The 27,680-nt window shown below is 40.8% G+C and overlaps 1 pseudogene; it reads left to right on the top strand.

Moving 5' to 3' along the window:
• The first annotated feature begins 23,306 nt into the window (after positions 1 to 23,306).
• On the top strand, positions 23,307 to 24,786 carry LOC140623656 (keratin, type II cytoskeletal 8 pseudogene; annotated as a pseudogene).
• Positions 24,787 to 27,680: the final 2,894 nt, after the last annotated feature.

The following is a 27,680-nucleotide window of genomic DNA, read 5'->3' as shown; positions in this document are numbered from 1 at the left end:
GGCTCCATGCAGGGACCCCGATGTGGAACTTGATCCCAGGACTCCAGGATGATGCCCTGGGCCAAAGGCAGGCACTAAACTGCTGAGCCACCCAGGAGTCCCTATTTTTCAATTTTTATAAGCAGATTTTGTTTAGAAGGTATTTGGAAGTTGAAAAAGATGGGCATACTGTAAATTAGGGGAAAAAACATCCAAAAATGTTTAGATGTAAAAGAAAAAATCTAAAAGAAAATACAGTAAAATAATTCACATTATTAGTTTAGGTGACTGAATATAAATTGAAGTTATTTTGAAAATTCCATTTTTATTTATTATTGCATAATGAGGAAAATGGTGAAGATTTTTGAAACCTTTGGTTATGACGCCCTACTATGCTTGGTTCAATCTTTCTCAACTCCTTGAAATTAATTTGGCTTGATGAGATGGTTTGATATCTGGGATTTGTTTCAAAATAACTCAGTGGAGGGGGTGGAAGGAAGTAAGTGGGAGTAGAGATTTAATAAGATTAGCTATTGTGTTGATAATTACTGAAACTGGTCTGATGGATTCAATTTATTCCTTCTAATTTTATATTTTTGAAAAAAAATTACAATAAAATCTTTAAAAAGAAAAAATTACTTGAATAAAAAAAGACTTTAGTTTTTAAGAGCAGTTTTGGTGCATGGTAAAATCAGGCAGAAAGTACAGAGAAGGGGCACCTGGGTAGCTCAGCTGTTTAAGCTTCTGCCTCTGATCTCAGCTCAATTTTCATCTCAGGGTCATGAGTTCAAGCCCTGCATTGGGCTCCATGCTGGGCATGAAGCCTTCTTGAAAAATAAATAAAAAGTATGGAGAATTCCCCTATATCCCTTTTCACCACTCCCTGCCTCTCTACACAGTTTCCCTCACTATCAACACCCCCCACCAGAGTGGTACATTTGCTACTATTAACAAACCCACATTGACAGATCATTATTACCCAAAGTTTATAGTTTATACTAGGGCTCACTCTTGATGTATGTTCTATGGGGTTGGACAAATGTATAATGACATGTATTCACCATTAAAATATCATAAAGAATAATTTCACTACCCTAAGAATCCTATGTACTCTGCCAATTCATGCATCTCTCCTCGATAACCCCTGACAACCACTGATCTTTTTTTTCTCTCTCTCTTTTTTTTAAAGATTTCATTCATTTATTCACAAGAGATGCAGAGAGAGAGACAGGCAGAGACAGAAGCAGGCTCCATGCAGGGAGCCTGACATGGGACTCGATCCCAGGACTCTAAGATCACACCCTGGGCTGAAGGCGGCACTAAACCGCTGAGCCACCTGGGCTGCCCAGCCACTGATCTTTTATCATCTCCATAGTTTTGCCTTTTCCAAAACTAATCACTGTGAATTAAAATCACTGCTTTTTAAAAATTACTACTCAAAATTAAAATCGTATATTGCCATATGAGTTTATTTCTATAAAAATGAAAAGAATTAAATATAATGCAATTTATAAAAATTTAAATACTTTGGGGTGCCTGGGTGGCTCAGGTCATAATCCTGGGGTCCTGGGATTGGGCCGTAGTTGGGTTTACTGCTCAATGGGGAGTCTGCTTCAAGATTTTTCTCTCTCAAAAAAAAAAAAAAAAAAAAAGATTTTTTTTCTCTCCCTTAGCCCCTCCCCCTGCACACTCTCTTTTTCTCTCTCTCAAATAAGTAAATCTTTTAAAAGAAATCAACCCTAGACTGGGAATTAGGAGACCATGTTTGCTTTTGCTTCTGCTGTGAATCAGCTATGTAACTTTAATAAGCCTCATAAACTCCCTGGGTCTAAAGGCCATGGTGTCGGACTAGTAATAAATTATCATCTGGATCCTGTTCATCTGTGTGATTCTCTGGTGTTCACTCAAAAGAAGGCGCCTCAAGGGGAGCTCAGCCAGTCTTCAGCTGAGCTCTTTTAAAGTTTTGTTTTTAGTTAACTTTTCAACTAAATGAAATGTGTCTAAGTAGTATATATTACTTTACTTCTTTTCTTTCGTTCTTGCATCCCCAAACGGATCCTCAAAGTATGATTTACCACTGAGTGGCAGGGGTAGTTTGTTCTCATGCAATGACTTCTTTCTCTAAGATTCAGGAGCATAATGCAATGTATAATTCATCAAATATCTTTACTTTTAATGCAAACATCTATCTGGAATACTCATCAATCATTCAATAATTCTCTACTCAGCTTTTGTTAGGCTTTTGAGGCAAAACAAAAAGCCCAAGGAAACAAATTTATACCTGTGGTGGCCAGCATCCAAGATGGTTCTCAGTTCTTGCCTCTTGTATTTATCCCCTTATCTGTTTCCCTCCCCATTGTGCCAAGTGGTCTGTATGACCAAGAGTACATGGCAGAAATGATGTTATATCACTTATCGTTGGCACTTATCTTGATCACTTTATATAGGCATTTTTTTTAGATTAATGACATTAAAAATTTTCTTGTTATACCTTTCATTTGTAAAATTATTCATTTTTCCTTAAACAATGAATGACTGAAATGTTTTTAAGTTCCTTATGATTTTTTAAAAAGATTTTATTTATTTATTAACTTGAGAGAGTGGGCACGCATGTGAGTCAGGGAGGAGCAGAGGGAGAGAATCTCAAGCAGACTCCCTGCTAAGCACAGAGCTCCTTGCAGGGCTTGAAGACATGACCGTGAGATCATGACCTGAGCCAAAAACCAAGAGTTGGACACTTAACTCATCAAGCCACTCAGGCACACTAGTTTTTAATTATTCTAAGAGAATAATTATGGAAGAATTGCAAAAAATGAAGGTAAATTGAAAGCAACTTTTGTATATTTATGTCATGCACAGTGCCTGATTACCAGGATTACAAGGTGTGCTTAGTGCAGTTCTGTTTTTTGCTTATTGTCTGGCATAATTATTAATAATGCTTCCTTTCATTCTCAAAAGTGGACTATTAAGTATATGCTGACTGTGGGCAGACCAAGTCAACAAATTAGTAATTGCTTGTTTCCTACCACATCGGTTCCTATTTCAGCCAGGGCTACCTGCTTGGCGCCTTAAGGCCTAAGTGCATTCATGTACATTCTCAGATTGGTTCTGGCCAGGTCAGGCCATGCTCAGTGACTCCTTGTCTAGGACACCTTTAGCTCAGAATCAAGCAGCACTCATGAGGCCCATTCCCTACTGGTGTAAAGAACAGGCACTGCAGTTAAACAGATCTGCTCTTAGACCACTGCTCCATTACTTACCAGTTATCAGATTGTGTTGAATTAACTTAAACCAAGCTGTCTAGTAGCACTTCTGCAGTAAAGAAATGTTCTATGATTTAGCCCTGTCCAATACAGTAGCTACTCTCCACAGGTGGCTATGGAGTACTTGCAGTGGGGCTAGTATGAATGAAGAACTTGATTTTTAGCCTTATTAAATTTAATTTGAAAATAAATAGCCACATGTGGCTAGTGGCTGCCATGTTGGGCAGCATAAAAACTCTTTGGGTTTCAGTTTCCTCTCTTCAGAAGTGGAGATAATACTTTTCTTTTTTAAAATATTTTGTTTATTTATTTATGAGAGACAGAGAGAGAGGCAGAGACACAGGCAGAGGGAGAAGCAGGTTCCCTGCAGGGAGCCCAATGTGGGACTTGATCTCAGGTCTCAGGATCACGCCTTAGGCTGAAGGCAGATGATAATATTTACTTTTCAAGGTTGTAAAAGATTAGAAAAAAATGCCTCACACATAACTGATACCCAAATTATCATTATATTTACATGCATCAATTCTTTGCTAGATTCTGTTCACCACGAGACCACTCTTGACTCTTTGCCTTGACACCTTCTTCCCCATTGTCCCCAACGTCTTTGTATAGTTAATTCCCACCTATTATGATTACCTACACTCAGAAATATCTCTTGCTTGGGGCACCTGGCTGGCTTAGTCAGTGGAGCATGAGACTCCTGATTTCAGGGTTGTGAGTTGAGCCCCATGCTGGGTGTGAAGATTACTTAAAAATAAAATCTTAAAAAAAAATTATCTCCATCTCAGGAAAGCATACTCTCCTAGCACCCTGAATTAGGAGGGAATCAATTCTCATTGCATCCTGCCTTGTTCCTTCGAGATGCTTATCACAGACTGAAATTCTATATTTATTAATGGGATTTTTTTCTTTTTAAACAACAAATACTCAGGCCTGACTATATAAGCTTCAGGAATACAGGCACTGTTTTTCTTTTGCTCACTATCGTATTCTTTGCATCTGATACAACATCTGGCTCATAGCAGATAGTCAATATATTATTTGTTAAGTGAAGGAGTGAGACCACGGAAGGTGATGGATTTTGCAGTAGGTAAACTAAACCTGCACTTAGGACAGTAGCAAAACAGGACATATACACAAAAGCAAAGAGGGAAAGAGAGAAAAGGAAAGAGAGGTAGGTTGGCAGGGAGGGAGGGAAAAGGCGAGAAGGAAGGAGAGACAGAAGTTTGGTTTCTAACTATTGACTCAGAAAAGTCTAGATATAATCTATTTGATTTCAACACATATATAAGTTTTGTGTTTTTGTGGTTTACATAGAATTACACTGGGAGTGGATAAGCTATCTTTTCAGTGCTTAGAGCTTCTAATGTTCATAATCTGGCCCTAATTATGACTGATTTTTAAAACTTTGTATGTATCTTTCAAATAAGAAAATGAACTATATTACTTTTAAAAATACTTTGTTTAAAAGATCAGATTAAAAGATGTTACTTATAATGATAAATATTTTCAAGTCCAGCATCATTTTATGATTTAGATAGTATGAAAAAAGGAAAAGTACACTAATATTGCACTAGATATATCCATAATATTTTTTTACTCTTATGTTCGGCACATTAGGCTGAAGTAACCAGAAATCAGCAATGAGCATGTGCTGATTTATGAAATAAATCCATTTTGTAGCAAAGATATACATGTACAATCAGGAAAAAAGCTTGAAAAAAGACAAGAATATTGAAAACATTTGACATACTGGATTTGAGCACCACAGATTTGATAAATATATGAAACATTTGAAAATAAAAAGCGGCATCATTGATGGCTAAGTCTGAAATTTTCAAAATAGAGAAACAAAACCATACGTATTCAGAAACAGAAAAACATTGTAATTGTGTATAAATGCATCAATATTATTTAAAATCATACTAGAAAAAAACATTGATTAGATATGTCCTTAGGGACACCTGGGTGGTACAGTTGGTTAAGCATCTTACTCCTGGTCATGGCTCAGGTCTGATTTCAGGGTCATGAGACTGAGCCCCACCTTGGGCTCCCTGGTTTCTCTTTCCCTTTCCCTCTGCCCCTCTCCAGAGCATGCATGCATGCACTCTCACTCACTCTCTCTCAAATAAATAAATCTTAAAAAAAAAAAAAGAAAAGAAAAAGAAAATGTCCTTAGACAATGTGTTTTAAAAAAATCCTTAAGGCTAAATAGTAGGTGAAATAGAACCCTACCCCCCCACCCCCAGGGAAAGAGAGAGTATGCAGAAATTCTTAAAAGGGACTGACACTTGCCTATCATATATGGAATGTTTTAAATGAATTTTAGGTGACTATATAGTTTAATCATAGCTGAATTAGTTAAGGAAAATTGTTTTAAGATCAGTTGATCTGATCCTAAGGTGGGAGGAGTGATGATATTGGTGAAAAAGGGTAATATTTGCAAGACAAAAATGCAGGACTTGGTAACCATTTAGGTATATGAAGGTGACACAAAAGGAGTAGAGGACTATCAGGTTCTTTACTTGAACACCTGTGTGGATGGTAATACTCTATCTTGTGCTGAGAGGATGAGGCACATGTAAGGGCAGAAATTAGTTCATTTTGGAGGATACTGAGTTGTTTTCTTTTAAAGATTTTATGTATTTATTCATCAGAGACACACAGAGAGAGGCAGAGACAGGCAGAGGGAGAAGCAGGACTGGATCTCAGGACCTTGGGATCACAACCTGAGCCAAAGGCATATACTCAACCACTGATCCACCCAGGTGCCCCTGGAGCATATTGAGTTTGAAGTGCTTCTCAAATAGCAAGATATGCCAGTAACAGTTATAAGTATAGAACTCAGGAGAAAATGGGGGGGGGGAGGGTCATAAAAATTTAGAATTTGGAGGGGGAGGGGCAAGATGGCGGAAGAGTAGGGTCCCCAAATCACCTGTCTTCACCAAATTACCTAGAAAACCTTCCAATCATCCTGAAAATCTATGAATTCGGCCTGAGAATTAAAGAGAGAACACCTGGAATGCAACAGTGAGAAGAGTTCGCGCTTCTATCAAGGTAGGAAGACGGGGAAAAAGAAGTAAAGAAACAAAGGCCTCCAAGGGGGAGGGGCCCGCGAGGAGCCGGGCTGAGGCCGGGGCGAGTGTCCCCAGGACAGGAGAGCCCCGTCCCGGAGGAGCAGGAGCTGCACCGACCTTCCCGGGCGGAAAGGGGCTCGCGGGGAGGTGGAGCAGGACCCAGGAGGGCGGGGATGCCCTCGGGCTCCCTGGGACAGTAACAGACACCTGCGCCCCGGGAGAGTGCGCCGAGCTCCCTAAGGGCTGCAGCGCGCACGGGGGACCCGGAGCAGCTCGGGGGGGCTCGGGGGCGGCTCCGCGGAGGGGGCTGCGGGGCGGGGGCAGCTCGGGGGGCTCGGGGGCGGCTCCGCGGAGGGGGCTGCGGGGCGGGAGCAGCTCGGGGGGCTCGGGGGCGGCTCCGCGGAGGGGGCTGCGCGGCCCGGGAGCGCGAATCCACCAGCGCAGGCTCCGGAGTACAGGGCGCCGGGACACAGCCCAGGATCCCGCCTCCCCCGGGACAGCAAGGAAGCTCCTGCCCCAGCTGAGCAGATCAGCGGCCCTGCCCTGGAGCCTCCAGGCCCTGCAGACGGAGAGCCCCGGAGTTCCTGCCGGAGCTGACTCCAGGGCTCCAGAGCTGGCCCCGCCACTGGGGCTGTACCTCCTGGGGCCTCACGGGGTAAACAACCCCCACTGAGCCCTGCACCAGGCGGGGGCACAGCAGCTCCCCCAAGTGCTAACACCTGAAAATCAGCACAACAGGCCCCTCCCCCAGAACACCAGCTAGACGGACTTCCAGGAGAAGCCAAGGGACTTAAAGTACACAGAATCAGAAGATACTCCCCCGTGGTTCTTTTTTTTTTTTTTTTGTTTTGTTTTGTTTTGTTTTGTTTTGCTTTTTGATTTGTTTCCTTCCCCCACCCTCTTTTTTTTTCTCCTTTCTTTTTCTTTCTCTTTTTCTTCTTTTTTTTTTTCCTTTTTTTTCTTCCCTTTTTTTTCTCTTTCTCTTTTCTTTCCTTCTTTCTCTCCTCTCTTTTTCTCTTTTTCCCAATACAACTTGCTTTTGGCCACTCTGCACTGAGCAAAATGACTAGAAGGAAAACCTCACCTCAAAAGAAAGAATCAGAAACAGTCCTCTCTCCCACAGAGTTACAAAATCTGGATTACAATTCAATGTCAGAAAGCCAATTCAGAAGCACTATTATACAGCTACTGGTGGCTCTAGAAAAAAGTATAAAGGACTCAAGAGACTTCATGACTGCAGAATTTAGAGCTAATCAGGCAGAAATTAAAAATCAATTGAATGAGATGCAATCCAAACTAGAAGTCCTAACGACGAGGGTTAACGAGGTGGAAGAACGAGTGAGTGACCTAGAAGACAAGTTGATAGCAAAGAGGGAAACTGAGGGAAAAAAAGACAAACAATTAAAAGACCATGAAGATAGATTAAGGGAAATAAACGACAGCCTGAGAAAGAAAAACCTACATTTAATTGGGGTTCCCGAGGGCGCCGAAAGGGCCAGAGGGCCAGAATATGTATTTGAACAAATTCTAGCTGAAAACTTTCCTAATCTGGGAAGGGAAACAGGCATTCAGATCCAGGAAATAGAGAGATCCCCCCCTAAAATCAATAAAAACCGTTCAACACCTCGACATTTAATAGTGAAGCTTGCAAATTCCAAAGATAAAGAGAAGATCCTTAAAGCAGCAAGAGACAAGAAATCCCTGACTTTTATGGGGAGGAGTATTAGGGTAACAGCAGACCTCTCCACAGAGACCTGGCAGGCCAGAAAGGGCTGGCAGGATATATTCAGGGTCCTAAATGAGAAGAACATGCAACCAAGAATACTTTATCCAGCAAGGCTCTCATTCAAAATGGAAGGAGAGATAAAGAGCTTCCAAGACAGGCAGCAACTAAAAGAATATGTGACCTCCAAACCAGCTCTGCAAGAAATTTTAAGGGGGACTCTTAAAATTCCCCTTTAAGAAGAAGTTCAGTGGAACAGTCCACAAAAACAAGGACTGAATAGATATCATGATGACAGTAAACTCATATATCTCAATAGTAACTCTGAATGTGAACGGGCTTAATGACCCCATCAAAAGGCGCAGGGTTTCAGACTGGATAAAAAAGCAGGACCCATCTATTTGCTGTCTACAAGAGACTCATTTTAGACAGAAGGACACCTACAGCCTGAAAATAAAAGGTTGGAGAACCATTTACCATTCGAATGGTCCTCAAAAGAAAGCAGGGGTAGCCATCCTTATATCAGATAAACTAAAATTTACCCCAAAGACTGTAGTGAGAGATGAAGAGGGACACTATCTCATACTTAAAGGATCTATCCAACAAGAGGACTTAACAATCCTCAATATATATGCCCCGAATGTGGGAGCTGCCAAATATATCAATCAATTATTAACCAAAGTGAAGAAATACTTAGATAATAATACACTTATACTTGGTGACTTCAATCTAGCTCTTTCTATACTCGATAGGTCTTCTAAGCACATCTCCAAAGAAACGAGAGCTTTAAATGATACACTGGACCAGATGGATTTCACAGATATCTACAGAACTTTACATCCAAACTCAACTGAATACACATTCTTCTCAAGCGCACATGGAACTTTCTCCAGAATAGACCACATATTGGGTCACAAATCGGGTCTGAACCAATACCAAAAGATTGGGATTGTCCCCTGCATATTCTCAGACCATAATGCCTTGAAATTAGAACTAAATCACAACAAGAAGTTTGGAAGGACCTCAAACACGTGGAGGTTAAGGACCATCCTGCTAAAAGATAAAAGGGTCAACCAGGAAATTAAGGAAGAATTAAAAAGATTCATGGAAACTAATGAGAATGAAGATACAACCGTTCAAAATCTTTGGGATGCAGCAAAAGCAGTCCTAAGGGGGAAATACATCGCAATACAAGCATCCATTCAAAAACTGGAAAGAACTCAAATACAAAAGCTAACCTTACACATAAAGGAGCTAGAGAAAAAACAGCAAATAGATCCTACACCCAAGAGAAGAAGGGAGTTAATAAAGATTCGAGCAGAACTCAAAAAATCGAGACCAGAAGAACTGTGGAACAGAGCAACAAAACCAGGAGTTGGTTCTTTGAAAGAATTAACAAGATAGATAAACCATTAGCCAGCCTTATTAAAAAGAAGAGAGAGAAGACTCAAATTAATAAAATCATGAATGAGAAAGGAGAGATCACTACCAACACCAAGGAAATACAAACGATTTTAAAACATATTATGAACAGCTATACGCCAATAAATTAGGCAATCTAGAAGAAATGGACGCATTCCTGGAAAGCCACAAACTACCAAAACTGGAACAGGAAGAAATAGAAAACCTGAACAGGCCAATAACCAGGGAGGAAATTGAAGCAGTCATCAAAAACCTCCCAAGACACAAGAGTCCAGGGCCAGATGGCTTCCCAGGGGAATTTTATCAAACGTTTAAAGAAGAAACCATACCTATTCTCCTAAAGCTGTTTGGAAAGATAGAAAGAGATGGAGTACTTCCAAATTCGTTCTATGAGGCCAGCATCACCTTAATTCCAAAACCAGACAAAGACCCCACCAAAAAGGAGAATTACAGACCAATATCCCTGATGAACATGGATGCAAAAATTCTCAACAAGATACTGGCCAATAGGATCCAACAGTACATTAAAAAAATTATTCACCATGACCAAGTAGGATTTATCCCTGGGACACAAGGCTGGTTCAACACCCGTAAAACAATCAATGTGATTCATCATATCAGCAAGAGAAAAACCAAGAACCATATGATCCTCTCATTGGATGCAGAGAAAGCATTTGACAAAATACAGCATCCATTCCTGATCAAAACTCTTCAGAGTGTAGGGATAGAGGGAACATTCCTCGACATCTTAAAAGCCATCTATGAAAAGCCCACAGCAAATATCATTCTCAATGGGGAAGCACTGGGAGCCTTTCCCCTAAGATCAGGAACAAGACAGGGATGTCCACTCTCACCACTGCTATTCAGCATAGTACTGGAATTCCTAGCCTCAGCAATCAGACAACAAAAAGACATTAAAGGCATTCAAATTGGCAAAGAAGAAGTCAAACTCTCCCTCTTCGCCGATGACATGATACTCTACATAGAAAACCCAAAAGTCTCCACCCCAAGATTGCTGGAACTCATACAGCAATTCGGTAGCGTGGCAGGATACAAAATCAATGTCCAGAAGTCAGTGGCATTTCTATACACTAAGAATGAGACTGAAGAAAGAGAAATTAAGGAGTCAATCCCATTTACAATTGCACCCAAAAGCATAAGATACCTAGGAATAAACCTCACCAAAGATGTAAAGGATCTATACCCTCAAAACTATAGAACACTTCTGAAAGAAATTGAGGAAGACACAGAGAGATGGAAAAATATTCCATGCTCATGGATTGGCAGAATTAATATTGTGAAAATGTCAATGTTACCCAGGGCAATATACATGTTTAATGCAATCCCTATCAAAATACCATGGACTTTCTTCAGAGAGTTAGAACAAATAATTTTAAGATTTGTGTGGAATCAGAAAAGACCCCGAATAGCCAGGGGAATTTTAAAAAAGAAAACCATATCTGGGGGCATCACAATGCCAGATTTCAGGTTGTACTACAAAGCTGTGGTCATCAAGACAGTGTGGTACTGGCACAAAAACAGACATATAGATCAGTGGAACAGAATAGAGAATCCAGAAGTGGACCCTGAACTTTATGGGCAACTAATATTCGATACAGGAGGAAAGACTATCCATTGGAAGAAAGACAGTCTCTTCAATAAATGGTGCTGGGAAAATTGGACATCCACATGCAGAAGAATGAAACTAGACCACTCTCTTGCACCAGACACAAAGATAAACTCAAAATGGATGAAAGATCTAAATGTGAGACAAGATTCCATCAAAATCCTAGAGAAGAACACAGGGAACACCCTTTTTGAACTCGGCCATAGTAACTTCTTGCAAGATACATCCACGAAGGCAAAAGAAACAAAAGCAAAAATGAACTATTGGGACTTCATCAAGATAAGAAGCTTTTGCACAGCAAAGGATACAGTCAACAAAACTCAAAGACAACCTACAGAATGGGAGAAGATATTTGCAAATGACGTATCAGATAAAGGGCTAGTTTCCAAGATCTATAAAGAACTTATGAAACTCAACACCAAAGAAACAAACAATCCAATCATGAAATGGGCAAAAGACATGAAGAGAAATCTCACAGAGGAAGACATAGACATGGCCAACATGCATATGAGAAAATGCTCTGCATCACCTGCCATCAGGGAAATACAAATCAAAACCACAATGAGATCCCACCTCACACCAGTGAGAATGGGGAAAATTAACAAGACAGGAAACAACCAATGTTGGAGAGGATGCGGAGAAAAGGGAACCCTCATACACTGTTGGTGGGAATGTGAACTGGTGCAGCCACTCTGGAAAACTGTGTGGAGGTTCCTCAAAGAGTTAAAAATATACCTGCCCTACGACCCAGCAATTGCACTGTTGGGGATTTACCCCAAAGATACAGATGCAATGAAACGCCGGGACACCTGCACCCCGAGGTTTATAGTAGCAATGGCCACGATAGCCAAACTGTGGAAGGAGCCTCGGTGTCCAACGAAAGATGAATGGATAAAGATGTGGTCTATGTATACAATGGAATATTGCTCAGCTATTAGAAATGACAAATACCCACCATTTGCTTCAACGTGGATGGAACTGGAGGGTATTATGCTGAGTGAAGTAAGCCAGTCGGAGAAGGACAAACATTATATGTTCTCATTCATTTGGGGAATATAAATAATAGTGAAAGGGAATATAAGGGAAGGGGGAAGAAATGTGTGGGAAATATCAGAAAGGGAGACAGAACGTAAAGACTGCTAACTCTGGGAAACGAACTAGGGGTGGTAGAAGGGGAGGAGGGCGGGGGGTGGGAGTGAATGGGTGACGGGCACTGGGGGTTATTCTTTATGTTAGTAAATTGAACACCAATAAAAAATAAATTTAAAAAAAATTTAGAATTTATTTATATGTAAGTGAAATCGGATGCCATGGGAGTAACAACAACAAAGCTTCCAAGGATATTGGAATATCCAATTGGTATCGAATGATGCCAATATTCAAGATAGTCAAGTCTTGCTCCTCGGTGCATGGCCCACAGACCAGTGTGAATGCCAGCCTCCAAGATAGTGCCCACCTCCAGGTGTTTGTGACCTTGTATCGTCCTGTCCCACAACAGATAGGACTGACTTGTGTAACTAGCAGGGTATTGTGTAAATGACAGAGTGTGACTTCTAAGGAGAGTTCGTGAAGAATGTTGCGGCTCCTTTTTTGTTTGCCAAAAATCACTAACTCTGCAAGAAGTCAGCTGCTATGTCCTGAGGACAGTAGAAATACCCAAGTGATCAGGAACTGAGGGATTCTCCCACCAGTCATGTGGGTGAGCTACCCTTGCAGCACATAATCCTCCAGTCCCACTTGAGCTTTACATGACTATAGTCATTGCCAACATCTTGCCTACAAGATGAGTTCCTGATCCAGGATCCATCCAGCTCTTGGGACTTGGTAACCATCAGAAACTGTGTGAAATAATTCATTTGCTGTGTTAGGCTACTAAATTTTGGAGTGAAGCACATGCAGCAATTGATAACAGTCACAGCTGTTATGCAGTTGACCCTTGAGCAACACTCAAGGTTTGAACTGTGTGAGTCCACTTATATGTGGATTTTTTAAAAATAAATACAACACAGTACTATAAATGTATTTTCTTTATGATTTTCTCAATAACTTTTTTCTCTAGCTTACTTTAAATAAAAATATAGTATATAATACATATAATATACAAGATATGTGCTAATTGATGGTTATGTTATGGGCACAGCTTCCAGTCAACAATAGGTTATTTATTAATAATTCAGTTTTAGGGGAGTCAAAAGTTATGGTTGATTTTTGGCTATGCAGGATGCCTCTAACCCCTGTGTTGCTGGGTCAGCTGTATTTTGTTTTATATACATATATACAATTTAGTTAGCCATCTAGTAAATTATACTTTATTAATACCATCTTATAGGTTTAGCTTTTTACAAGTAATATCTTCGTTTCCTTTATAAAGTCTCTTTAAGTATTATTAAAGAGAAGATGAGAGTCCTGAACCTTAACAGCCCACATTGAAGAAGGACCCTGCTGCTAAGATGAAGTGAGCAGATAAGAGTCTCTCCTTAATGAATGGTCAGCATCCTAGGAACAGGGGCTGAGATTGGGACCTGTTTGGAGAAATGTCAAGAGTGGATAAAGCTAGAAGACACATGTCATATGTCCATGGAAGTCTACCAAGGGTTAAGTGGAAGAAACGAAATCTATCATCAGGTAGTAGGGATGCTGGTGATGATGAGGGGTGAGGTGGCAGCCAGGGATGGAACCAGAGGCTAATTCGTGCCAGGGTTCAGAATATGTCACTCCCAAACCCGCCATTTTGGCATATTGACTATCTTGAATTAAAGGTACTTGAGGGGATCCCTAGGTGGCGCAGGGGTTTGACGCCTGCCTTCGGCCTAGGGCGCGATCCTGGAGACCCGGGATCGAATCCCACATCGGGCTCCCAGTGCATGGAGCCTGCTTCTCCCTCTGCCTGTGTCTCTGCCTCTCTCTCTCTCTCTCTCTCTCTCTCTCTCTCTCTGTGACTATCATAAATAAATAAAAATTAAAAAATAAATAAATAAATAAAGGTACTTGAGATCAGCCAGTGTATGAAGTATATTCCAAAAAACACAGCAGATAAATCTCCCATATGAAAGTTACCCTTCCTGTGCCAGGAGGCTGGAAGACATCCTTATCACCGTTGTCTGGGAATTTAGGACTAAGAAGGCTACATAAACAAACATTATTACTTCTTCACCATTCTGCTACCCTTATCCCAAACCCCTTTGTCTGATCAATTCCTTACAAATCTATTGTTTCCTTGTCAAAAAGGGATGAAATCTTCCTGTTCTGGCCACTTCTTTGAATGTCAGGCCTTTGTGGGGTTTCTGTATGTTAATATGTGTGTCCATAATTAAATTTGTTTTTCTTCTGTTAGTCTGTCTTTTTATTACAGGAAAGTCTCAGCCAAGAACCTAAAATGGAAAGTTATTTTTCTTCCACTACACTTGAATATATTTAGGAAACAAAGCAGGAGTAATTTGGGAGAGTTCAAACTTTTGTTGTAAACAAGGCTGAGCTCCCTCACTGTGGGCTGTCTGCATGGTTGGACCTGGGCTTAAAGTCTTGTGTCACAGCTGGAAGGTGCCTCACCTGGTCTGATGTCATGTGGTTGCCCAATTCATTACAGATACCTTAGCTGTTTAGAGAGTTGCCTCTTCCTTCTTGGGCTCATTCCTTGCTCCCTTTCACTTCCTACTTCCAAGTATTACTTGTAAACCCTTTGCTATTTGTATTAGTCAGGGTTCTCCTGAGAAGCAGAACCAATAGGATAGAATCTATCTGTCTGTCTGTCTATCTATCTATCTATCTATCTATCCATCTATCTATCTTATCAAGAAGAAAAGAAATGGAGATTTACTTTAAGAAATTGGCTTGTGGGCTTATGTGATTGTGAGGGTTGACAAGTCCTAAGTCTGCAGGGTTGACTGACAGGCTGAAGACCAGGGGAAGAGTTGATGCTGTAATTCAAGTCCAAAAGTAGTCTCCTGGCAGAATTCACTCTTCATTGGGAGAGGTCAGTCTTCTTTTATTAAGGCCTTCAACTGATTGGATGAGGCCCATCCACATTATGGAGAATAATCTGCTTTTTGCAAAATCAACTGACTTAAATGTTCATTTCACTGAAAAATGCCCCCACAGAAAATTCTAGAATAACATTCGACCAAATATCTGGGTATCATGACTAGCCAAGTCGACACAAAATTAACCATCATGCTATTATTCTCTTTTCACCAAAACTCAGCATATTAAAAAAAGAATTAGTTGATTCTTGGAAACTTGAAACTCATTGTAGAGATGTGTATTAATTTTTATGCTCTCATTATTGGGCTCTGACATTAGCATGGCCTAATTTCTACTACCAGGAATGGGATGTGTGCTGTGCTAATGGGAAATGATATATTTAGTGTTTTGTAGGATCATTCTTTAGTGTCTATGTCCCTTTTGTTGGATGAGAGCCCACATGGAGTAGCTGGATGAAAGTAGTCCTTTCTGCTTACTCCTGCATTAGAAATAAAAGAGAGAAAGTATGTGTGTGCTAAGAGGGAAAAAAATCCATTATTTTACAGTTATTTATGGTATTATAATCAATATAATAAGTTTCAAGTACCTTCTAGTTAGTAAGCTCTGCAGAGGATAAAGTAATTCCCTATCAGCTGAAGCCAGTGACTTCTCTGTTGGGTTCAATTCCAGTTGTGCTTTAAGTGATACATAAAACTTTATACAAATTCATTATGCTTAGCCGATAGATAATATTTTTTTAATTAAAGTAATTTAAATCAATTCACCGTCTCAATACTGCAATCAATTTAGCTTCCGTAATATGTTAAATAGCCATATTCAGTTTATGGAATAACATAATGGTATGAAACCGATTTTTAAAAGCATCTTGACATTTCTTTGTCGATGTGGAATAAAAGATAACATCTTCAAGCCAATCTATTTATTACCATGGAAGATTAAGACAGTGACAGGTACTATAGATTTCTTAAAGGTAGAGACCAAAGCTCCTGTTTACCCAAACAAGGAGGCTTAGCATGATGTTTTAGCATAACTGAGGAAGAAAGGTTACGTATTGTTTCTGGGGTGAACCTGGGAACATCCTGTCAACTCCAGTTAGGAATAGCTTTAAAGTCTTCTTCATGCCCTGGGGGCATTCCTTTAGCGACAAGAAGGGCGATTGACGACAGAAATGGGGCATTTTAAAAATCAATGCATTCCCATCAACAGGGAAAGGGTTCCCCTTTCTACACATCCTTGCCAACATCTGTTTTTTTCCCCCTGAGTTGGACATCATATCTTCATGTAACTTTGTTCAAAGACAGGAAGGGCGGTTTCTCTTTTGGTGTCTCTTTTTTGATAGGGAAGAATATCTTTCACCAAAGCCCCTACCAAACCTCTTTTGGTGTTACTGGCCCCTGCCTGGTGACTCTGTTAGCAGGAAGGATGAAATTGTCAAGATTGACTAAAACTAGTCAACATTCTCTCTGAGTCTAAAATAGGATCAGCTTTCCTGGGCACACAATCACACAGGGGCTCTGCTACTGAAAAAAGGGTGGGAAGAGCAGGATACCAGATGGGCATCAACTATGCCTGCCAAAACTATTGCTACTTTCTGGTTCTTTATCCCGACACGTCTTCAAACAAAGACATGTCATCAGATTTTCACATGATACCACAGGAATCCATTTCTATGATAAAGACTATAATTTTCATATCAAATAAAAGTCTTCTTAAGACTATTTAAAAAGAAAAAAAGCCAATGCAAATTCCTGGCCCCATTGCAGATCCGTCCCATCAGGATCTCCGGTGGGAGGACTGGCAAACTATTGTTTGAAGATCTACCAGGTTGGGTAACCACTGACCTTGAGCAGTTTCTTTAGTTGTTAGGCTGATCTAGCTCACTGAGGTGTTACTGTGTAGTTCTCTAAAATAACAACTGGAGTAACAATAGCAACAACAACATAATAAGAACAATGTAACAATAGCAAATACTTTTCTAGTGTTTACTATAAGCCAGGTATTATTTTCAAACGTTACATATATTAACTCCTTGAATCTTCGTGGCAACTTAATAAAGTAAGTGCCTTTATTATTTCAGCTTTTCAGATGCATAAACTGAGGCACAAAATGATTAAGTAACTTGTCCAAGATAGACACTGTTGTTATTAGACAGCATTTGAACAAAGGCCATCTGGCTCTTGAGTCTGTTACTAAAAGAAGAGTTCTATGATCAATTTTTTTTAGAAATTCTGCTCTTTTTTTTTTTTTGGATTTATAATTTACTAGTGCAAAACTTTGAGAAGACTTTCTGTAAATAATCCTGCTGATATCCTACTGATAATAATCAGTATCAAATTATCTAATACAGTTCATAAATTTATCTTTGGAACTCTTTTCTATATACCATTTATTAATATCTTGAGGAATTTGTATTCCGATGGATACCATCTGGTAAATAATAATACAGATATAGGGTGTCTTAATTACTCTTATGTTTTGTTTTGTTTTTTTTTTTTTTTCCTCTCTCTCTCTCTCTTTCCCTCTTTAGATACTGTGATGTCGTGGACATCACATCATAGTCTGACAAAGACAAAAAGTCCAGAGACTTAGATTACAGCTCAGGCTATCTCTTTTGCTGGCTCTGTCACCCTAACTCACGATTCAGTGTTGTAGACCTTGGTTTCCTCATGTAGGAAATGAGAAGGTTGGACCAATTGCCAAAGTCCCCTCCAGCACACAAGCGTTTGGATCTGTGATTTTCAATGGATGCTCCATGGATTATGTTGAATGGATCCATTTATTTTCACTAAGAAGAATGGAGTTTAATTTTAGCAGGAGGAACTTAAGTAACTTTTAAGAAAAATATTCTGAACATAAGGATTATATTACTTTGAAACATTTTACCATGAAAATGTTCTTATAATCAATCATATTAATAGCAACAATGGCAACCAAATAAGTAACCAGTAACCAAATAAGTAGTCAGGCTACTACAGTTTACAAAGTTCTTTTACCCCTCTATGTTGTATTTGGCAACCTCTTAGGTGGAGATTACTACCATTTCCATTTTAAGGATGAATAACTAAAAGTCACTGAGGTTAAATGACTTGCTCAGGAATTAGAGCCAGTAGATAGTTGAGCTATTTCAGTCCATTGCTTTTAACTTCAAATCCCAGATCCTTTTCTTTTCTTTTTTTTTTCAAAGACTATTTGTTTACTTATCTGACACACAGAGAGAGAGAGAGCACAAGTAGGCAGAGTAGCAGGCAGAGGGAGAGGAAGAAGCAGGTTCTCCAATGAGCAGAGAGCCTAGTGTGGGACTCGATCTCAGGACTCTGGGATCATTGATCTGAGCTGAAGGCAGTTGCTCAACTGAGTTGCTCAGGCACCCCCCAATTCCAGATTCTTTCAAGGTTGTCACATGAGCTTTGGTTTACATGATGACTGATACCCTACTGATCGAGATAGATGGCCACCCACTTGGCAGCTTAAATGTAGACCTCTTGGAATGCAGGACATGACCTTTTGGTTTTAGGGAAGTACTGATACTCTTCAAGAATGTTCTGATTTTTTTTCTCTTATATTTTCCATGGATTTCTTTTCTTTTCAGATAAAGACATAGGTACAGTTAAACACTATATAGAGTACAAAACAATTCAAAGAGCAGTGTCTATTAAAGTGTTAAGATTCTAGCCATAGTATATGTGCTGCCAAAGTAAGCACAAGATTCTAGCCATAGTTATAATGATAATGATGTTGTTTATATTTGTGAGAAATTTTTATCATCATCACTATCACTGTCAAGCCCTGCTTTTCTCTTGTTAGCTCTAGCTAGGGTATTTCAATGTCATTTTTCTAGATTATCTGTCACCACTATATTCCTGCAAGTTGAGTGATATGATTTTACCTATAAAAACTAGGCCCGACATTTGAGTATGCATGTTAGTAAGTCTTCTTGAACAGGTGTTTGCTACCTTAGAGTTTCAGGGAATTTTTTACGTTTAAAAATTTCTTTTTTTTTACGTTTAAAATTTTTGTTTAAAGATTGTTATTTATTTATTTATTTATTTACTTATTTATTTATTTATTTATTTAAGATAGAGACAGAGACAGAGAGCAGGAGTGGGAGGGGCAGAGGGAGGGAGAGAAGGGGGGAGAGAGAGAGAATCTCAAGCAGACACTATGCTGAGCATGGAGCTTGATGAAGGGCTCAATTCTCGAACCCTGAGGCCATGACTTGAGCTGAATCTAAGAGTGTGCCACCGAGACACAGTAGAATTTTTTTACATTTTTTAAAAAGATTTTATTCATTTATTCATGATAGAGAGAGAGAGAGGGAGAGAGAGGGAGAGGGAGAGGGAGAAGCAGGAGAGAGAGAGAGAGAGAGAGAGGGAGAAGCAGGCTCCATGCCCGGAGCCCGATGCAGGACTCGATCCTGGGACTCTAGGATCACGCCCTGGGCCTAAGGCAGGCACTGAACTGCTGAGCCACCCAGGGATCCCCTTTTTTACATTTTTGTATGTAAGTTTTCCAGCATATACACAGACAGATAAAAATGGTATAATGAACATTCATGCAGTTATCCAGCCTTAACAATTATCAACTCACAATTTTCTTGAGCTTTTCTAACCCACTACCCTGCCACTCCCCATCTTGCAAAACCTAGACATTGTATTGTTTGTATCAGGACATATTTTGATAATAAAGCTTTCCTATTATTGTATTTAGAAACATCAGTGGGAAAAAATGAGAAGGAATTAAAGACATATCTAAATTTTTAGCTAAAATGGTAAAACAAAATGATTTTAAAGAACAGTCATTTGATAGCATTTTTCATGAAAAAAAAAAAAAAAAACCCAGACAATGTATATCTTCTTGGAATGAAGCAAAATAACATAATCAGATTTTAAAAACTTAAGTTTTCAGAATGCTATATAATTCACAGAGCACTTTCAATTACATTTCAGATTTGATACACAAACAGATCTGTGAGGTAAATAGGATGTTACCATTTTTTTTAAATTTTTTTTTATTTATTTATGATAGTCACAAGAGAGAGAGAGAGAGGCAGAGACACAGGCAGAGGGAGAAGCAGGCTCCATGCACCGGGAGCCTGATGTGGGATTTGATCCCGGGTCTCCAGGATCGCGCCCTGGGCCAAAGGCAGGCGCCAAACCGCTGCGCCACCGAGGGATCCCGGATGTTATCATTTTAAAAATGATAAATAAGGCTCTGAAATGACTGCTCCAATGTGTCTTAGTCTGTTTGGGCTGCTATAACAAAATACTGGGCAGCTTATAAACAGTAGAAATTTATTTCTCATGGTTCTGGAGTCTAGAAATCTGAGATTAGGATGCTGTCATATTCAGGTATGAGCCTTTTTCTGGGTTGCAGATTTCTTGTTGTGTCCTCACATAGTTGAGGGGAAAACATGTTCTTTGGCTCTCTTTTATTTTTATTTTTATTTATTTATTTTTTTTTATTTTTTTATTTTTTTTTTGGCTCTCTTTTAAAGACAATAATTCCATTAACTAAGTCTCTACCCTTCTAACCTAATCATGTTCCAGAGGCTACATCTCCTAATACCACCATCTTGGGGGTTAGGATGTCAATAAATGAATTTTGGTGGGGATAAAGACGTTCAGACCACACCACAATGTCCAGCACCTGCTAAGTGTCAGGACTTGAAACTTAAACTATTTTAAATTCCAGTTTCTCTTTTCTTCCCCCACTATACACTGCAAATGCAATCTCAACAAAGGACCAAACTTATATGTAGCCTTTCTTATTAGCAATATTTTGTTGTAAATGACACAATGTCAACTCTAATAAGGTTGTGCAGAAGGGCAATGTATAGGTTTAGGAAACAGGAAGGTGCCAAGGTAGGTCATGCTCGGATACTGCACAGCCAGGTGTTCAGTCAGAAGTCTATCTCTTGCTATGCAATGGGTCTGCTCTCTTTTGCTCTAATCCCATTCTCCAAGAGTTTCTTTCCTTTGGTGGCAAATATGGTGGCCAATAATTCCAGGCTTACATTCTACCAGTTGCCAACCCTAGCAGAAAGAGACTTACATTTATTGACCCCAATTGGGTGAAATGCCCACCTTTGGAATAAGGATGAGGTTAGCCCCATCTGTACTGTGCTTATTGGTAATGAGGAGATGCATCTGGAAAGGGACATTTGAGTGCTGGTATTAGTAAAAGGGGGGGAAACTGCTGGATAGATTAAAGGCTTGGCACAAGTCCTTACAAAGGAGCAGGAAGTTCAGAGAAGCATATTGGCAAAGGGCCAATGCTCCTGATTCTCTCAGTCAATTAGTCTGCTCACTCCAAGAGCCTACTGAGGAGGTAACAATGCTGTGATGTGAAGTTCCATAACCAGAGTGTTTTCATGGTTTAACCACTAGATGGTTTTAAATTAAAAGGCTTTCATGTTTACAAAGCACTTTTATGTACATTATTTTGTAACCTTTATATTGTGAGGCAAATATCACCTGCCCCAAGGCCTGGAAATGAGACTAACCTATGAGAATGTAGGGATGGGCTCCACTTGGACCTATCCCCTCTCTTTCCTAACAATACATTTCAAGCCCACTAGTAGGATGGAGAACTGTCAGGTCACAGGGTGTTTGGACACTCCAAGCCAGGACTGAGCACTGAAGAGAGTTCCATTTGGGCAAAGCAAGTCACTAAGCACAAAAAGGATATGACATGTTATTTGTATCTACTTACAGGAGTTAGCAGGGAACCTGAGCCAATGTATTCACCCCAAAGGGCTAGTTAGATAGGAGGCTAAAAACTGCCGAAAATCTAGCTAATTAAACAGAAGGCAAATTTGAGAGATGGTCCAAAACTCACAGAAAAAATGACAAAATGATGAAAATTATGAAAGTCTTAAATGAGACAGGTGGAAGAAATCTAATCTCTCAGTGAGAGGAATTTTGACACAATCACCACAGAAGCAGTAATCAAAGAAGATAAATTTCTTGATCCAAAGAGAGACTCCACTTTAGGTTCCTCAAAAAGTTGAAAATAGAGCTATCCTATGACACAGCAATTGCACTACTGGGTATTTACTCCAAAGATACAAATGTAGTGATCTGAAGGGGCACCTGCTCCCCAATGTTTATAGCAGCAATGTCCACAACAGCAAAACTGTAGAAAGAGCCCAGATGTCCATCAACAGATGAATGGATAAAGAAGTGGTATGTGTGTGTGTGTGTATATATATATATATATATATATAGGAATACTGCATATATATATATGGGAATACTATATACTATATATATATATATATATGTATATAAAATGGAATACTACTCAGCCATCAATAAATGAAATCTTGCCACTTGCAATGACGTGGATGGGACTAGAGGATATTATGCTAAGTGAAATAAGTCAATCAGAGAAAGACAATTATATGATCTCACTCATATGTGGAATTTAAGAAACAAAACAGAGGATCATAGGGGAAGAGAGGAAAAGAATAAAACAAGATGAAATCAGAGAGAGAGACAAACCATAAGAAACTTTTAGTTATAGGAAACAAACTGAGGGTTGCTGGAGGGGAGGTGGGTCGGGGGATGGAGTAACTGGGTGATGGGCATTCAGGAGGGCATGTGATGTAATGAGCAGGGGGTGTTATATAAGACTGATAATCACTGACCTCTACCTCTGAAACCAATAATACACTGTATGTTAATTAGTTGAATTTTAATTAAAAATATATAAATGAGCATATATATAAAATATATATGCATATATATTAAACTTTCATACTTGGGGAAAACCAGAATTGACTTATCATGGTAGTGATAGACCTTTTTTTAAAAAAGATTTTATTTATTTATTCATGAGAGACAGAGAGAGAGAGAGAGAGAGGCAGAGACACAGGCAGAGGGGGAAGCAGGCTCCACGCAGGGAGCCCGATGTGGGACTTAATCCTGGGACTCCAGGATCACACCCTGAGCCAAAGGCAGACACTTAACCACTGAGCCACCCAGGCATCCCAGTGATAGATATTTTTGATTAATGTGTGGATATCCACCTAGAAAAACATCTCTAAATTCATGCTTCAGTCTTACATTATTTCCCATTTTTTCAATTCTTACATTGAAAATGTGTAAAACATACTACTAAATAGATAAGAAAAAAATACAGCCCACCTAGAAGCAGCTCCTCACGCTCCTTCTAGAGCCTCTGTCAGGTTCGGCCTCCTCGCCTCCACTCCAGCCTCCGTGGCAGCCTCCACCATGTCCATCAGGGTGACCCAGAAGTCCTACAAGGTGTCCACCTCCGGCCCCAGACCTTCAGCAGCCGCTCCTACACGAGTGGGCCTGGCTCCCGCATCAGCTCCTCCACCTTCTCCTGGGTGGGCAGCAGCCGCAGCAGCTTCCAGGGTAGCCTGAGTAGCAGCATGAGTGTGGTCAGGGGCTACGGAGGGCCCGGGGGCACCGGGGGCATCACGACTGTCTCAGTGAACCAGAGCCTGCTGAGCCCCCTTAAGCTGGAGGTGGACCTCAACATCCAGGCAGTGCGCACCCAGGAGAAGGAGCAGATCAAGAGCCTCAACAACAAGTTTGCCTCCTTTATTGACAAGGTCAGACATGTGGAGCAGCAGAACAAAATCCTGGAGACCTAGTGGGGCCTCCTGCAGCAGCAGAAAACTGCTCGGAGCAACATAGACAACATGTTTGGGAGCTCCATCAACAACCTTGGAGGCAGCTGGACACCCTGGGGCAGGAGAAGCTGAAGCTGGAAGTGGAGCTTGGCAGCATGCAGGGGCTTGTGGAGGACTTCAAGAATAAATACAGGATGAGATCAAATTGCTTCCAGATATGGAGAATGAATTTGTCCTCTTCAAGAAGGATGTGGACGAAGCTTACATGAACAAGATGGAACTGGAGTCCCGCCTGGAAGGGCTGACCGATGAGATCAACTTCTTAAGGCAGCTGTATGAAGAGGAGATCCATGAACTGCAGTCCCAGATCTCGGCCACGTCCGGCCACGTCCGTCATGCTGTCCGTGGACAACAGCTGCTCCTGGACCTGGACGACATCAAGGCCGAGGTCAAGGCCCAGGATGAGGACACCGCCAACCACAGCTGGGCAGAGGCCAAGACCATGTACCAGATCAAGTACGAGGAGCTGCAGACATTGGCTGGGAAGCACGGGGATGACGTCCGTCGCACGAAGACAGATTTCCGAGATGAACCCGAGCATCAGCTGCCTCCAGGCTGAGATCAAGACCCTCAAAAACCAGAAGGCTGCCCTGGAGGCTGCCATCGCCGATGCTGAGCAGCGCGGGGAGCTGGCCATTCAGGACGCCAATGCCAAGGTGGCCGGGCTGGAGCTGGAGGCCGCCCTGCAGCGAGCCAAGCAGGACATGGCCTGGCAGCTGAGCGAGTACCAGGAGCTCATGAACGTCAAGCTGGCCCTGGACATCGAGATCGCCACCGACCTGCTGGAGGGCGAGGAGAGCCGGCTGGAGTCTGGGATGCAGAACATGAACATCCATAGGAAGACCACCAGCGGCTACTCAGGTGGCCTGAACTTGACCTATGGGGGCCTCACAAGCCCTGGCCTCAACTATGGCCACAGCTCCTTCCAGTCCATCTTTGGCCCTGGCTCTTCCTTCAGCCACAGCAGCTCCTCCAAGGCCATGGTTGTGAAGAAGATCAAGACTCGTGATGGGAAGCTGGCGTCTGAGTCGTCTGACATCCTGCCCAAGTGAACAGCCACCGTGGGCCCTCCCAGGCTCCTTGCTCTTATGGCCCCCATAAAGCCTTTGGGGGAAGGAGCTGTGCAGGGGAGCCTTGCTTGTATGGTACAAGGCTCAGCCCCAGTCCTCAGCCTACCCTTATGGGGAGTCTATTGCCCCCCCCTTCTTGTCCATGCCCCCAACTGAAAGCCAATTCAAGTGTCTCTTCCCAAATAAAGCTGCTGCCAGTACCCCCAAAATAAAAATAAAAATAAAAAAAATACAAGTAATAAAAGTAAAATAATCAAATAGAAAAGTCAAAAATTATGTGTATTCCCAAATAGAGAAAGTTCAATGTCCAATAAATATGTGAACATGTACTCAAAAAAACACACAAAGACCCCACTTTGAAAATTAAGAGCAAGTGCCATCTATGTACCAGGCAAATTTTGCAAAAAGCAACGTGCCTGAATATATTCTGATAGAATTGAAAACTTTAATGATAAAGAAGAAATCCTACAAGAATCCAAGAAAATTGTTATCCACAAAGAAGTGGCAACATCAGGGAGGTCTCAGTCTTCTTCTGTGTCACATCTGGTACCGGAAAGAATTGCAGTCTGGTTCCTCCTTGAGAATGGAGACTGAGACAAGAGCTTGAGTGCAGGCAGCTGAGGTGGGGCCTGGGTAGAGCTACACTGAGTGATTTACTTGACATTCATTTTCTTTTCTTCCACTAACATCTGTTTGATTTAGGTGAGCGTGTGACCCAGGTTGGTTCTGTGGATTTGGTCCCCCTGCAGTCTGAGTTCTGATTGGTTGACACAAAGGCTGGGAAACTGATGCCCATCCATCCCAGAGGTGGTGCTCTACAGGGCATTCTGTTTCAGAGCCTGGAGCTGTGAGGGTTTTGGACTTGCCCTGTGGTTGTTCAGCTTTTCCGTTGACTCTAGGAGCTGCCACAGGTCCGTCCCAGTTCCTTCCTTGTCCACGTTAGGCAGAACTCAGTCTATTGGTTGTGAGGAATACTGATTGACTACTACTGTACTGTGGCCTGCTTTACTCAATTAACTTTGACGTTCATGCAATTACAAGCAAAACTCCATTTGGAGAGAATAGGTCAGTGACAGAATCTGTCACAAAAGAGGAGTTGGTATTGATGAGGGGTATACCGTGAAAAAACAGGAAAAATAATAGGATATATTAGGAAAATTGGTAATTAGGAAGAAAAAAAATCTATTTGATTTCCATGCCTAATACGTGCACTTTAAATAAATGAATAAAAATAAATTTCAAATGGATTAAAGAATTAAAGTTTGTGAAGAGGAAAAATGCAGGGAAATTATATCCAAGTTGAAAAATCATGAGTGGCTACCTCGCTGGTCTCTGCATGAAAGACATTATAAGCATAAAAGGAAGGAGAGGAATGCAATAGAAATAGATTTAACATAAATATTAAAACATCACTTAACATAAATATAAAACGACCTGGGGATCCCTGGGTGGCTCAGTGGTTTAGCACCTGCCTTTGGCCCAGGACGTGATCCTGGAGTCCTAGGATGGAGTTCCACGTTGGGCTCCCCTCATGGAGCCTGCTTCTCCCTCTGCCTGTGTCTCTGCCTCTGTCTGTGTGTCTCTCATGAATAAATAAATAAAATCTTTAAAATATATATATATGAAATGATCAGGGACTTGCCTATAAGAGCAAAGAAAAGAAATGCAATCTTCCAGGGCTGGTGGCAAACTCTGAAGTACTTAAAATAGTGACCTTCCTTTAAAGTTCTATGATTTATCTTAAAAACTTCACATGAATTTGATAATCCATTACATGTTTGAATATGAAAATGTATTAAAATGATCACAGAATGAACTTTTCCCTCTGCTTGTCATCCCCTTTGGATCTGCCATCAGCTTCCGAGGTGATAAGTCTCTATATATTCTTACCTTATGACTCTCAGGTGCAGAAAGTTGAGTTAATCAGACTCTAGTTCCTACTCAGTGAAATGTTCATTCATCCTTCAATACTCACCTTGATACAGAGGCTTCACTTAACTGCACAACTCTGCAGAGAAGAGAGCCACGTTGTACCACTATCCTGTGGACATACTGTTATTATATATTACATCAGAGTACCTCTTTATGGCTTTATCTCCCCACTGAATGCTGAGCTCCTGGAAAGTAGATGCTGTCTGGAAAGTGCACAGCATGGATTGTTGAGTAAATCCTTGCTAAATAAGGAGTTTTATTCTTTGGATTACCGGAATCTTCTACTCCCATCACTACTCCTTAGCCTTGGACAAGGGACCTTGCCTTCCCAGGCAGCCCCTCCTCCCTCTGTTGAGTATTATTGAAAGGAGGTGTGAGGGAGATGGGGATGGGGTAAGGGTGTCTGAAAGCTTCTTGTCAAAAGGCTGCCAGTTCTACTTCCTGTCATTTCTATTTACTCAATTAGAACTGAGGAGAGCTATGAGTTAGTTTAAATATATATAATAGAGCCTTGGAGTGTATATACAGACACACCACACACCCACCTACCCCCACACCCATTTTCCAGGTAAAATAACATCTGCCAAAATAGGTCTCCTCCAACGTTTACTTCAGATGAAGGCACTGCCTTTAAACTCACTGGTAAGTACTAGGCAGGAGAAGTGGAAACTGGTCCCAGTTGTCCTTATGTGCCTTTATATTTCCTTCTAATCTGACATGTGTCTCTGAACATACACCATTTTTTGAATAAAATATTTATAATATTTTCTTCTCACCTGTTGCTCATTCCTCTTCCTTGTGCTTAACTCCATTTTTCTTTCTCTTCCCACCCGTCTCTAGCTGTGAGAATTCATAATAATAGCTAAGAGTTCAAAACAAAACAAAACAAAACAAAACAACACTTTATTTCTCAAAAAAGCAAAACCAAAACACAGGAGGAAAAA

Source organism: Canis lupus, chromosome 33, assembly GCF_048164855.1.
Source record: "Canis lupus baileyi chromosome 33, mCanLup2.hap1, whole genome shotgun sequence".
NCBI lineage: Eukaryota > Metazoa > Chordata > Mammalia > Carnivora > Canidae > Canis > Canis lupus.
Note: the sequence above shows the minus strand (reverse complement) of the source record. Positions and strands in the feature narration are given on the sequence as shown.